General features: G+C 44.4%; 1 long non-coding RNA gene across 3 annotated transcripts; it reads right to left on the bottom strand.

Annotated features, from left to right (window-relative positions):
- Nucleotides 1-8,962: 8,962 nt before the first annotated feature.
- On the bottom strand, nucleotides 8,963-11,135 carry LOC120695918. Of its 3 annotated transcripts, XR_005683946.1 has the most exons (5): nucleotides 10,992-11,135; nucleotides 10,211-10,841; nucleotides 9,979-10,119; nucleotides 9,687-9,857; nucleotides 8,963-9,242 (listed from the first exon to the last, which is right to left on the bottom strand). It is a non-coding gene; the product is annotated as an uncharacterized LOC120695918 (long non-coding RNA). The 3 variants fall into 3 exon arrangements; XR_005683945.1 differs by lacking the exon at nucleotides 9,687-9,857; XR_005683947.1 differs by lacking the exon at nucleotides 9,687-9,857 and having other exon boundaries at nucleotides 9,979-10,106.
- Nucleotides 11,136-14,082: the final 2,947 nt, after the last annotated feature.

The following is a 14,082-nucleotide window of genomic DNA, read 5'->3' as shown; positions in this document are numbered from 1 at the left end:
GGTGGATCGTAAGGCGGCGGCGGAACGTGAAGCTGACAGGGAGAGAAAGCGAGAGAGGGCACGCCGTGTGTAGGAAGCCGGGCCCGAAGCAATTAGGAAGGACAAATATCCTCGGTGCACTCAGTAGAGTAGTACCATGTAATCCCGGCATTTTACATTCCATAAGGCATGGTATGTTTAGATGCAACAAGAAATTACCTTGTCGCGTGCACATGCCACTGCAATTAGTTGTTTATATTTTCAGTTGAGAGCTTGACTCTGTGTGTTGTAACTTTTACCATTAATTTGCAGTTGTAGCCGGGAATCTATGAAATCTTTGAACTTGACCTTAATATTTTCGGAGCTTTTCATGTCACTAGAATACTAAAAAGCACACATTTAATTAATATAACGAGAAGAAATAAGAACTAAGAAATGCATTACATAATGTGAACCATCAAGTTTACATCATAATACAACGGTAATGAAACACACATCACACATGCAGTGGCATGGCAGAACCCGTTGCAAACTACGGTAAACAGATTCTGGACTAACCTAACATGCCTTAGGTAATTTTAAAAAAACACAACAAACACAACGATGCAGCATGTCACTAGCATTAGGGTAGTCCTAGTAGCCGTACCCCCACGTAGCAAACTGCATTGAGCCTTCTCCGCAGTATTCACCCATTGCAGGTGGTGCAGGCGGTGGTGCCGGAGGCGCAGGGCCCTTCTTCTTGTGACAAGGGCAGTTGCAGTAAGGAATAGTGCATGGTTCATCCCATGAACCGGTAGCATTGCTGGTATCATCATCTTCGTCGTCTTTGTTACCCTCGCTCACTTCCTCATAATGGTTCACCTTGCATTCCAGATCAAAGATCTTTATCTGGAGGTACTCGATGAACTCCTGAACAGAATCAATTAGTGCAGGATCGACCCACCTAGTAAAACCACAGTTTTCTGGAGCATCGGAAGACTTTAAAACAAATTTCATGTAAGGTGTCTCATTGAAGATAAAGAAATGAAACAACCGAGTATTACCCATGAGTGTGGACATTTAAAGAAACGCCGACCGCCATCCATCCCGTCGGTGCACATCTGCACTAAGCAGTCATCACCATGTCTGCATTTTGGCCACGGTTCTCTATGGTTATCGTATTGTCGAAGAGGAGTTTCATTGGTAAATTCACTCTTGTGCTGTGGCGGAAACTCAAACACTGGTTCCGGAAAGGAATCAGGTCCAAGAGGCCCCTCCCATATTATGGGGTCTCCCTTTCTTCCCCCTTTTCCTTTTCCAAAACCATAGTAATTCTTCCCGCTAGACCCACCTCCAGACATTGGGTATACAATGAGCTTTGGTGTTTGAGTGCTGCTGGGAGTTCACAAACTTCGGAGTATTTATAGGTGCACAAAGGTCTGATACCCGGAGTGTGGAGTGTAAATGCACCTAAAAAAGCCTACATGACAACACAGTGAAGAGGCTAGCTGACCTAACACTGAAAAGGCTAGATTCGATTCTCGAAATGACTACTCGATGCATCTCTGTGCATGTAGAGCATCTAAGTGCATGCAGACTCACAGCACTGCATTGCTGCCGCTCAGTCGATCGCGCCTAGATGCCGCCTTCCCCACTACACGCCACAGATTTTCGCTGTAGAATGACAGGTCCGTCGTCCTCGCCAGAGAGACTGCTTTGAAGGTGAGCTTGTGTGGTTGTCGTGTTGTCACATCTTTTTGAAATGGTGAAAGGGCACTGCTATTGGGTTGTCGTCTTTTGTCACGTATGTCTGGGCAAACAATGCGACATGTGGGAAACCCGTGATCGCCGTGCTGAGCAGTGGCAACCTGTGATCTCGTCCTCGCAGCTAGATACACTATGGTCCCTATTTTGAGCTATTCGAGCGTGTCACGAAGTTTACACTGTATGCGGTAGTCGTCATCATCGTCGGCGGGATCTCAGCCGCTAACTCCTACCGCATCTAACTTGTCCTTCATTAAATCACGGAAAAAATTCGCAAGAACTTCCCTTATTTCACGAGTATTATGGAACCCACAAGCATAACAAGTTCACATCTATAGTATCTATAGAAACAAATGACAAGTAAACTACCACAATCATAAACATCGGATACAAATAAGCGGTCCACAGCTATCTCATTACAAATAAACATCAGAGATACAAACATCAGATATATCTAACCACCCCTAGGGCGTCGGACCCTCTTAGCCCTCTGCTGGGCACGGACATGGTCCTCGGAGTAGGTGTGATGATACAGAGACCTCACCTGTCGCTCAGGACGCAAAAGGGGCTGCGGTGTCTACTGTTGAGAGATCCCAAGTGGTGCTCCTCCTAGCTGTGAATACCCCAAGACATCGGGGTCACTGTGCGCGCCAGGTGAGTCTGGAGTCAGGCTATCGAGTTCGTCTAATGTGAAACCCTCGTTATCTGGAACAAACGTACTCGAAACAAACCCTGCGTAACATATAAACGTAAACCAACATATGTTGCGTGGTAAATTAGTGAGTGCATTGAGAGAGTGTTATGTACCAGGTCGAAAGGAGGAAGAAGAAGGTCCGGCGCCCGCATCGGGGTAGAATCCTACGCAATGTGGATGTTAGCGTACGCTCGTGTCTTTCGTCATGACATGTAGAAACCGAAATACGAAACATAAACTAAGCTATGTAGGCCGGTATCTGTGGCCCCGGTACCATCCCTGGATACGGTCCGCCAACTGGTGTTGTCCCTCTAAACATTCCAATATGGCCGAACGAAGTAGCTGGATCATATCCTGTTTGTGATATTAGTAAATATGTAGGAACACTTGATCTAATTTTAAAGAGATATCTACGTTACCTGCAGTTGTGAAGAACTACGACGTCGGCCCGTGCACGGTCGACGGACACAGGAACGACGATGAGGCCTGGGACGACCCGTGGCTGTCTTCGTACTGCACACGGCTTCCCAAGTTGTGCACTACCTGACGCAACTGGTCATGCTGCCTCGACCATGCCTCTGTCTGCTCAAACTGGGTCATTGGGGATCCGGCACATACCCTTGTCAGGTAAGTCGAGCAGTCCGTCTCCATCATGTTGCAAAGGCGAAACTGTATCCATTCAATAAAGGAACAGTTAGAAACACATGAATTATCTTATGAATATATATATATATATATATATATATATATATATATATATATATATATATATATATATATATATATATATATATATATATATATGCAAATATGATCAAGAGACTCACCGCGCCAGCTAGTGCCTCCACGTGGTGCCGGGCATAGCCATCCTGAGGCCTCGCCTGGTGTGGCTGCGGGTGAGTGTCAACATAAACTAGAAGAGCCCGAGTCCAGGGTAAGTACCAGGTGAGGTAAGCCCTAGAGGAGCTGTCTGTGTGTGGTCCTGTTGGATGGACCAAATGCTCGTCAGCCTGTTCCCATTGGTCCACCCACGGCTGCATCTTGGTGAGCCAATCATCAGGGCACGGCAAGCCACTCCTTGACAACCTACAAAAGTGGACTACGAAGAATCGTTAGATTCGACACGAATGTATGAGCCAAGTTCATTCATAATTACCTGTGGTCCTGGCGACTGACACGCTCCAACGCGGTGGGCACCGGAAACTCCTGGCGTTGCCCAAACTGTCTCCTGACTCTCCAGGGGCAATATGCCTCAACCGCGATGTCATAAACCAGGATGGCTGCAGTAAGCCACAGGCTCGCATTCGCGGAGCAGTGCGAAGACAGGCCTGCTGGTGCACAGGTAGCCACAGCCTCTGGGCTGTAAGGCTCCCAGACAACGTCCTCGGGCGTCAGCATGTCGAGCTCCGAAACAAACTCAGGATATGCGCGTCTAACCTGCGCATGCGCCCAGGACCTCTGCAGTCCGAATAAGTAAAATTAAAAGTGCGCTAATGCATCATGTAACAATGAATAACAAAATTAGATTTGTTGCGAACGTACCTGACGCCAGATCCAGAGAGTTCCCATAGTGGGCCTGTCGTCCTCCTTGTCGCCGTACATGGCCACGTGGTAAGGCTCGTGGCTGACGATGGGCCGACCAACGGCTAGCCTCTCATACGACCAAAGCTGTAGTAGTAGTGGGCACCCTGCCAGGATAGCGTTCCCATGTGTCTTCATGCAGCCGTCGCAGAGTCCACGGTAAGTGGCTGCAAGTACCACCTCACCCCAGCTCTAGGCCGGTACATCCTCGTCTCCATCCGCAATCTCCCGTGCATACGGAAGGAGAATCCTATCGACCGAGTTGCCATGAGTGTTGTTGAACATGATGTAACCAAACAACCAAAGTAGGTACGCCTCCAGTGATCTGGTCACACTGTACTCATCGGCATCCGCAGCCAACAGGGCAGGCTGCATAAACAATTAAGATTAATGGTTTCAACTGATAATGCAACATGTGAATTGTAACAATTAAATTTAAAAATGCAATGAATACGTACTGTAAACTGTAGGAACCAGGTCTTCGAAGGACCTACTGCTCGCGGGTGCGGGTTGATTGGACCTGCTTCTTCCACGCGGTCAACCAGGGCAAAACGGGCCTCCAGGTCATCCTTCCACGAGGCCGCCACCACACGCGGACCTACAGCCTTCCCGACGATAGGGAGGCCGAGGAGGTAGGCCACGTCCTGCAGCGTAGGAGTCATCTCCCCACATGGGAGGTGGAACGTGTGTGTCTCCGGCCTCCATCTGTCAACGAGCGCCGTCAGGAGGGATCGGTCGAGTTGAATAGGCCCACCCTCGACAAGACGGCCCAAAGTCAGTAGACTGGCCTCACGTAACCTGCAATAAATAAAATTGTCGAAACAAAGGAATACGATGAATACATAAGTGATAAACAATAATATTTCATTACATACCTGTCACACCAATCGTGGTGTATAGAGATCGCCTCCCCGGGTGGACGAGGATGTAGCACCTCTAGGGCTCGGTGTTCAACTACTGCAAAGTAAGACCTGTGGCTCGAGTCGATAACTAGGTCTAGCAAGAAGTCCATCTCCATACCTGCATTCAAAAATATATGAGAACACATAGGTACATATATGTTTCATACAAACTGGACGCGTAATATTTATACATTACAGATATGTTCGATACAAACTCCACACACGATTACTACATATTACAGATAGGTTCGATACAAATTCCACGCATGATATTTATACATTACATATATGTTCCATATAAACTGCACGCACGATTACTACATATTATAGATATGTTCGATACAATTGTGGATCGTGACACCGAATACCTTCCACGAGCAATTCTCGCCGATGGTCGTCTGAATGTAGGAGGTGCTCCATCTCTGGGATTTCCGGAAGGACCGACGTCAGCAGTGTCGTGAAGTGCATTCTGAGGACACTTCTTGTAGTTGTGACCCAATGCTCCACATTGGCTGCAATGCCTTTGTGCCTTGCTTGCTTCGGACTCGTCCATACCATTCCGAATACGACATGTCTGACGGCGGCCTTTACCTTTCTTAGTTGCTGGATCAGGAATAAACATCTTATTCTCATTATCCTGAATGAAAGGCCTCACTATTCCAATCCCGTATACCTCATGTCCCCAAGTGGATACAACTGCTTCCTTGCTAAAGTAAGGTGAAACAAATACTCCTGGCTGCAACCCAAACTCTGCACATGCCGCAATGAGATGCGAGCATGGCAAATGCAATAACTTAGGTTTCATGCAGGAGCAGAAGGCTTTGCCATCTACTGTAATCAAACTCTCCTGTACTACCCTATCTCTACGGATACCACGACCAGTTCTATCCTTGCATACAACCTCAAATCTATGCTCCATTGTACCTGTCGATATGACGCGGTGCAGTTTAGCCTTTTCAATCTTCTCTTGCATATATTGTGTCACTCTTGTGCAAAACTGAATTTGGGGGTTGCTGATGTTTATGCTTGCAGCCATGTAACGCTCTCTGAAATACTTCATGCACCCATACATCATGAACTCAACAATTCCCACAAGAGGAAAGGCACGACAAGAACGCATAACCATATTGAAACACTATGCATGGTTCGTTGTCTGAATACCAAACCGTATTCCGTTGGTATCATTAAGGAATGACCATTTCTCCTTAGGTGCACCTTGAATCCCTAGCCTCTCCAGCCTGACTCGTGCTTGTTCCTGATGCCCTTACCTTCACTAGCTCTGCAGTCAACTGATCAAGCATCTGCCATAATGCATTGAATTTTCTCTGTTGATTTTGGGTGCACAACCTCTTAAACATGTTCTTAAGATCCTTGTTCTTGAAGTGGTCATAGAAGTTTGCACCCATATGCCTAATGCACCTTCTGTTTTGGACATCGGGCCACAATGGAAGCGTTGTCGCAGTTCCACGTTGCAATTTCAGTATTGATTGCAGCAGACCTGTATGCCTATCACTAATAAGGCACACATCTGGACGTGCAGCAACAACATGAACCTTCACTCGTTCAAGAAACCAATATCAACTGTCTAAGTTCTCATTCTCAACAAATGCAAATGCGAGCGAAACTATTTGGTTGTTGCAATCTACCCCGATTGCGGTGAGTATCTGACCTTTATACCTTCCAGTCAGAAATGTGCCATCAATGCAGATCACCGGAAGACAACACTGAAATGCTCTAACACAAGCACCTATTCCAAAGAAGGCTTGTTGCAGAATGCTTTGCCCCCTAGTCACGGCTCGTATGAGGTATGTGTCATAAAAGCTTCCAGGATTTCTAGCAGCAGCCTGGGATAACATACGAGGTAGGTTATCATATGATGCCTCGTATGTGCCGAACCGCATCTCGAACACCCTTTGTTTAGCCCGCCATGCCTTCAAATAACTAATGGTGTACTGGTAAGTCTGCTCAATGTGTCGAACAATCATTTTTGGCTCATAATTTAGGTTGTCCATAATCAACCCATATATTTGCTTTGCAACAAAGTCGCATGATATATTGCGATACGAGGGGAGAATTTCTGACAGCAAAAAAGTGTGCTCTGTCATAATGGAACATTTCCAGTTCGACTTCCATTTTCCCTTGAATGCATGTACTCGCCATGGACATCCATCATTCACACACTTCACCTCATATTCTTTACTGCCATACTTTACGACTCTAAATTCTCGTTTCAATGATATTGCCCATAGTCTCACAACATCTTTTACGGCTTCAATGTTTGGATATGTTGCACCTTGCACTACCTCATTCCCTCTGTACTCCCACTCCTGATTTCGTACATCTTCTGCGACATGACTGTCAAAACCATGCTCCTTCCACTCTTTTGACAATGAGTACTGCTCGTCATCATATGAGACCTCATATTCTTCCATCTCTATTGCGGTTTGGTCTTCTGCCTCCATCTCGTCCACAATGCTATGTATCCTCTCTCCCTCATCAGCAAGACCCTGTGGTCTCATGTTTTGGTTCTCTATGTCTTCTGACTCATCTTGCTCAACATAGTTGGTCTCTCTTCGAATACTCGGAGTTGCTTGATCTGCACCATGTTGGATTTAATTTTGTGTCTTCTCCCGGATTTGAACAAGAATGGCCAGAGGCCACCCACGCTCTTGAGCTGCTTGCATGTACTTCTGTCAGTCATCAGTGCTGTGTATCATCATCAATTCCCATAAATCACTTTCTACCTCCCAATTAACAAGAGACTGGACGGTCATCACATGTGTCAACGGATCAACACGGAACCCACGCTGCAGCCACTTACATATGGAACCAAAACTCCTTTTCAGAGGTTTATCTATGACGCTAGATGTGCACTTAAAGACAGAAAGATCTACTCCATTTGGCCCATACAAAACATTGTAGTCACCATAAAATACTTGAAACTGCATCTTGCTCGACATATCTGCATATCACAGAATACTTATCGAGTTATACTCTTTACTTCACTACCTTATTCAATAATCCGTAAAAACTAAGTATGGAATTCAACTACAACATATAAGTATTCATAACTATGTGATGACACTCAAATTCTGTACTGCATATGCGAAATTCTATTCTAAATCGTAATTAATTTATAAACACGTCTCTAATAGTACTGCAATTATAATAATAAATGCGTAGTACTAATTTTCTAAACTAATTTACTACTACGTAACTAAAGTATCATTAAATTCCCACTTAAATGGTTCTACTATAGCACTAATTAAATTAAATTACTCTACAATACCAATGGAAAAATACATAAAGTAAATGTACTAACCTGCAGATCACAAGTGTGGAATCCGGCAGGGCTTCGTCGCTTCCCTTCTCCTCACCCCTCTCTTTTTTTGGATTTTTGGTGGAATTTTTGGGCTCAAATGAGGAGGGAATGGGGATAGAATGCTTATATAGGGGGGCAAGACCCGGTCGCCCGGGGGGGGGGGGTGACAGGCCCCCCTTGCACGCGCGCGCCCCCGGCCAGGGACCTCGTTGCAAAATTGAAGAAAAAAATAACCTACGGGTCATCAGTCCTACTAGGGAGAAAAAAGCGCGTCATCAGTCCTACTAGGGAGACGGGTCATGATTTGTGGGCCGTGTGTGTGGCTTAGGCTGACAGTGGGAGGTGGGCTGCCGAGGGTTTTTTAGCTAATAAAAGAGAGATTGGACTTGAGAAGCCTGTTTTGTTGTGTTATTTTTTTTGGACTCGCCTAACCTACAGCCGGCCATAATATGACCTAGCCCTATGGCCTTTCTATTTTTGGAAAGTTTAGTATATTAGCAGTTTCTTTTCCGATTCCCGGGGTCGGCAACGGGTCTTTTGGCGCCAATTTGCGCCAGATGCGCGCCAAACAAAAAGGCAACTGCCCCACGATACCCCCTCTGCCCTCTCGTCTTTCTCGCTACCCAAGCTAACTTACCACATAGGGTTTCCTCCAGCAACGCACAGCAACAGAGGAAATCTAGAGAAAAAAAAGCAGACCAGCTGCAAGAAACAGGCAAGAGGAAAAAGAAGTGGATCAGGTGAGCATATCAAGACGAGTCTTTTTACTACTATGTATCCATCATCTGCAGTTTTGTTTTAGGGTACTAGCAACATAATAGATCCACAGGGAAAAACACATCCTCCGGAGGCAAAAACCACACAGACCTTATTTGTTTTACCCGAACAAATTGCTATACATAGAGATTTGAAAAAGTAACATGTGTGTGTAAATTTCTGGACAGAAGTGCTGGATATCCCCCTTGGTTGCTTCCCTGTCGTCCACACCATCACTAATGCTGTTAGTATGTTGCCAGTAGATCTGCAGATTTGAAAACTTGGTTAGCTTTTCTATTCTGAATGAACCAAAAACATGCATAGTTTGTATGTAAAGTACAAAATGGATTTAAATGAGAATTGCCTTGTGCTTCCTACTGAAAGTACAGAATTGCCTAACTGTGAAAAACTGATGTGCTTGTAGTAAAAAATAGAATTGCCTGAAAAAAATTGCCTTAAAAAAATGTAGGTGAAAATGCTTTATGTAATATATATTATTACCTATCTGATAAAATAATATTGCCTACGTACTATATATATTGTTGCCTATTTGATAAAGTAATATTGCCTACGTACTATATATATTGTTTCCTATGTGATAAAGTAATATTGCCTATGTACTATATATTGTTTCCTATCTGATAAAATAATATTGCCTACGTACTATATATATTGTTGCCTGTTCGAGAAAGTTAAATTGTCCATGTACAATATATATTCTTGACTAATGCTGAAACAGTGTTGCTAGTGTCATAAAAAATGTGCGGCGATAGCAAAGCTGTAATGGCATTTGTTGCCGAGCCTTTGATGTTACAAATTTGAATAAATCATCCATCTTGAAAAGTGAATTCTGGATAACTGAATATCTTGATTGTTTGAGCTGACAAGAAAATAACCAATTAGAGAGGGGTGTGAGATTGCAGTGCTTTGTAGAGAGTGGGGAGGGGGGGAATAGAGCAAGAGAAAAAGTATCATGTGTGTTGCCGAGACAAAATTATCACCTTAAGTTTGCCGAATGAGCCATCATGGTTTATGTCCAGCTTAATCACCTCGTCCAATAGCTTCCTCGTCCATGTAGCGACCTGAGCCTTAGTGACACTGATTTCTACATTATCAACCGCTGGTGAATCTGCGTAAAGGATCTGTAAAAAAGAAAAAGAAAAAGAAAAAGAAAAATTTAAAGTTCTAAAAATGGGAAGATCTTTGGTGGAGCAAGAGCCAAAAACAACTTACCTCAAGTAGGAAAAGGCAACCCCCGCGCTGAGTTTTTCTTGTCCATCTTTTTAGCGGCATCCTGGAGCTGCTCCACAACAAACTTGCACCAATTCAACTCCTTGACCATTGAAAGATTTCAACTCCTTGACCATTGAAAGATCAACTATTCCTCATAACACCTTGGACTGATGCACAAACTAGTTGGAGCATGAATGCCACAAGAATGTGGATACAACAATTATCAGCCATGATCTCAGGAAATCCTCATTTCAATGTTATTTTTCTTCACACCCTTTCCATAATTGCTTCAATTTTGGGTGCTGTGCCATGGACAATTTTGTACAGAGTATAAAGTTAACAGCTTCCAAATCAAACTCGTATTTCACTTCGCCGCCCTTGTTTGGTAAGCCCAGTATGTCAGCGACAACTTCTGCTGTAACAGAGATCCTACCCCTTCCATGAAGCACAAGCTCTGAGGAGTCAGCATCAAAACAGTCAAAGAAAAGCCAGTTAGCGAGATCCGCTGCATTGTTTCGCAAGAGATCTTCAGCAGCCCGCCGAATTCCACATCACATATCATCTTCATCTCATCTGATTAGAAGACATGGTTTTGTACAGCTTGACAAGCCTAGCAGGCGAAGCCCTGTGCCTGGGTTGTTAGCAACAAAAAAAAAGCAGGGCGTGCTACAATATTTAAGGAAGAACTGATAGGTATTGTTTACAGTTAAGACATGATGCTAGGACGAGTTGCCAAAAAAGATAAGAAAAAAATCACATAGTTTGGTGGTTGGGGCCATACCGCCGTATGAGAAGAAGGGGGCGCTGTTTCTGCTTCTGACCTCTCGGCATTGTGACAAATATGCATGAAAAAGAGCTGTTGCAGAAAAAATTGAGGAAAAAATTAAGATGTTTGAGATGCCTGATTAGTAGACTATTACTGCCTATCTAGGATCATATTAATGCCTGGTTAACTAAATAAAATTACTCAGTATGCAGTGTGAAAAATATTTCAAAAAACACTACTAATTAGAGCACATGCTTTCCAGCCCGCATATGCCCCCCTAATATGTGCTTCCAGCCAACATCACCCATCCCCGAACTGAATCCGAAAAAAATACGCAGCACATATGGAGTGCACAACATAGGTCGACAACCTAAATTTGAGACCCTAATTTGAAATGGTACTTTGCCTGATTAGTAGAGTATTATTGCCTATCTAGCATCATATTAATGCCCAGTGAACTGAAAAAAGTTGCTTAAAATGCAGTGTGGAAAAATGTTCCAAAAAAAGCATTGCTAATCAGAGCATGTGCTTCCGGCACGCATATGCCCCCCGATATTGGCTTCCATCGAACATCCCCCCACCCACTCAACTGAATCCAAAAAATGCCCAGCACATTTGAAATGCACAGCATATGCTCGAAAGCCTAAGTTGAGACCCTAAATTGAGATGGTACTTCGCTTGATAAGTAAAGTATTATTGCCTATCTAGGATCATCGTAATGCCTGCTTAACTGAAAAAAATGCTTACTATGCAGTTGACAAAAAAGAGTTGTTGAGTAGAGGTGTAAAAACAGCTAAACTACATCTCCAAAAACTAAGCAGCTAAACAACTAACTCATCCAAAAACTACAGCTACATAAAATGTGTTTACGGGCATAAAGCACGCGCACAGATCTATCTGCTAGCAGGACACGCATCACATATATGAAGATGATTAGGGGGTGTGTACGGGAGAGAGCAGCTCACCTACAATTTCCCAGCACCCTGGCGTTACCCAAGATCCCCAGCGGCGTGCAGTTCTGGACACTGCGAAACATGAAAAGGACATGAAAACGGCGATGAGCATGCGAGAAAAATCCTACTCCACACCCATCTCCAAAATCAAACGCCACTTGAAAAACACCCCAAAATCGAATCCCTAGATTGGAGCACACAGAAAAGGGGATCCCCTGCAGGACGAGGAGGGAGGGGTGCATGGAGAGATGGCTTACCATGGCCTGGATTTGCACTTCCCAACGCGCGTAAGCCACCACACGGAGATCCAGCCTCCTGACCCGCACTGATGAAAAAATCGACAAAAAAACTAGAGCACATTAGAAAAACAGAGGGGGGGGGTAGATGTGCACGTGGGATAGGATGCTTGACTTGATCTGATCTGCGATTCAAAAGAGAGGGGATCCCCAACCTCCTCGCAGTTGGTCAGTGAATCGATGAAAAAAAACAACCGAAAACAGAGCACATCTGAAGAAATCGCAGGGGGGACAGCCAGGTAGAGTTTTGGGGCTAGGGCGTTGAGAAGCATTCACCTCGTCAGGGTGTGATGGCCGGATTCAGCTGGGCGCCATGGGGATTGGCTATGGGATCGCCAGAGGTCGACGGGAACGAAGAGAGAGGAGGGGAACGAAATGAACAGGCGCCGGTTTCGGATGTTCTGAATAAAATTGTCCACCGCTCTAACGTGGGGCCACCCTGTCATCTGCGCGCGCGTGAGTCAGGCGTGCATGTGGTGTTCGTGCCGTTGGATGAAACGCAGATGGTGGATGGAAGAGGCCATACAATTGCACAACCGTACGGCCGGTTGTAGTAAAGTCTTTACCTTTTTTTGAATGATATACATAGGATATACTATGTATACAATTTTTTGGGTCCAAAATAATAGGTATTCAACTGAATACCCTTGAATTACATGGGCCCTAAGGAGGTGGTGGTGCTAAATATAGTACCTACTCCCAAAGAATTTGGGTGTTACTTTTTACTACTCATCCGTGAAAGTGGTGAGTGCATTTACTCAACTACACAATGATATATACAATTTATAACCCCATATATAAGACCGTACCTCCGATCTTATCTAATAACCAAATTTTTTGTAGCGACCTACTTGCCAACTAGTAAACTTTTAGTTTCCCACAGTATACCCAAGGATGACATTGATTTATTAAACTCCTCTCAAACTCCACTAATACATTATATGTACCTACTCTAATCGCACCAGCATAGACTAGCTGGCACCTGGTGTTGGAAATATGCCCTAGAGGCAATCATATTTCCTTGTATTCATGGTCAATAAAGTGTTCTTTGAATATCCATGGATGACAACTTGTATTGATTAATGCTTATGTGAAGTATTTGTGAAACTCTTTACTTATATGGATATTTTAAAATGTTCCTAGTCAGAGTTCATGTGAGGACACACATGAATATTAGACTGGCACATGTATTAGTTGATTGACTACGTTTCACAAGTCATGGACATGGAGATGTCAAACTAATAATGTGGTCTCATGTGAGACATGAGACTGAACTGACCCAACACGAGATGATGACTTCTCATTACACAATATGTACGCTGTGTCCTAAGACCTGAGATTGTCGTATGTACTTAAGATGTGAACCGACTTACTTAGGAGCCATCAAACGCTATACCGTAACTGGGTAGTTATAAAGGTGGCTTTCGGGTCTGTCAAGAAGCATGTTGTGAGACATGGTCGGTCAAGATGGGATTTGCCCCTCTCTGCAAGAGAGAGATATCTTTGGGCCCCTCGAGTGATTCGGATCAGGAAATGCATGGCCATGCTGGGGTTAAGAGTTAACCAAGGATTCCGAATCACAGGATCGAGAAAGAGCAGTTGGCTTGGAGCTAGACCAAATATCGTGAGGCAAAAGGAACAACATGTATATGACATTGTGACGGCTCGTCTGATATGATCTTTGCGTGCGTATAGGAGTTGACATGTCTTGCTAGAGGCCGCTGTCTACTATTGGGCCGAGTAAGAGTACTCGGGCCATGTCTATTCGCATGTGAGCCCATAGGGTCACACACTTAAGAGAAAGAAGCCTGATAAAGATGAGATCCAAATTAGACTGGGCTTAGGTGCACTAATGGG

The sequence above is a fragment of the Panicum virgatum genome, chromosome 2K, assembly GCF_016808335.1.
Source record: "Panicum virgatum strain AP13 chromosome 2K, P.virgatum_v5, whole genome shotgun sequence".
Lineage (NCBI taxonomy): Eukaryota > Viridiplantae > Streptophyta > Magnoliopsida > Poales > Poaceae > Panicum > Panicum virgatum.
The sequence above is the reverse complement of the archived record's forward strand: the minus strand, read 5'-3'. Positions and strand labels throughout refer to the sequence as shown.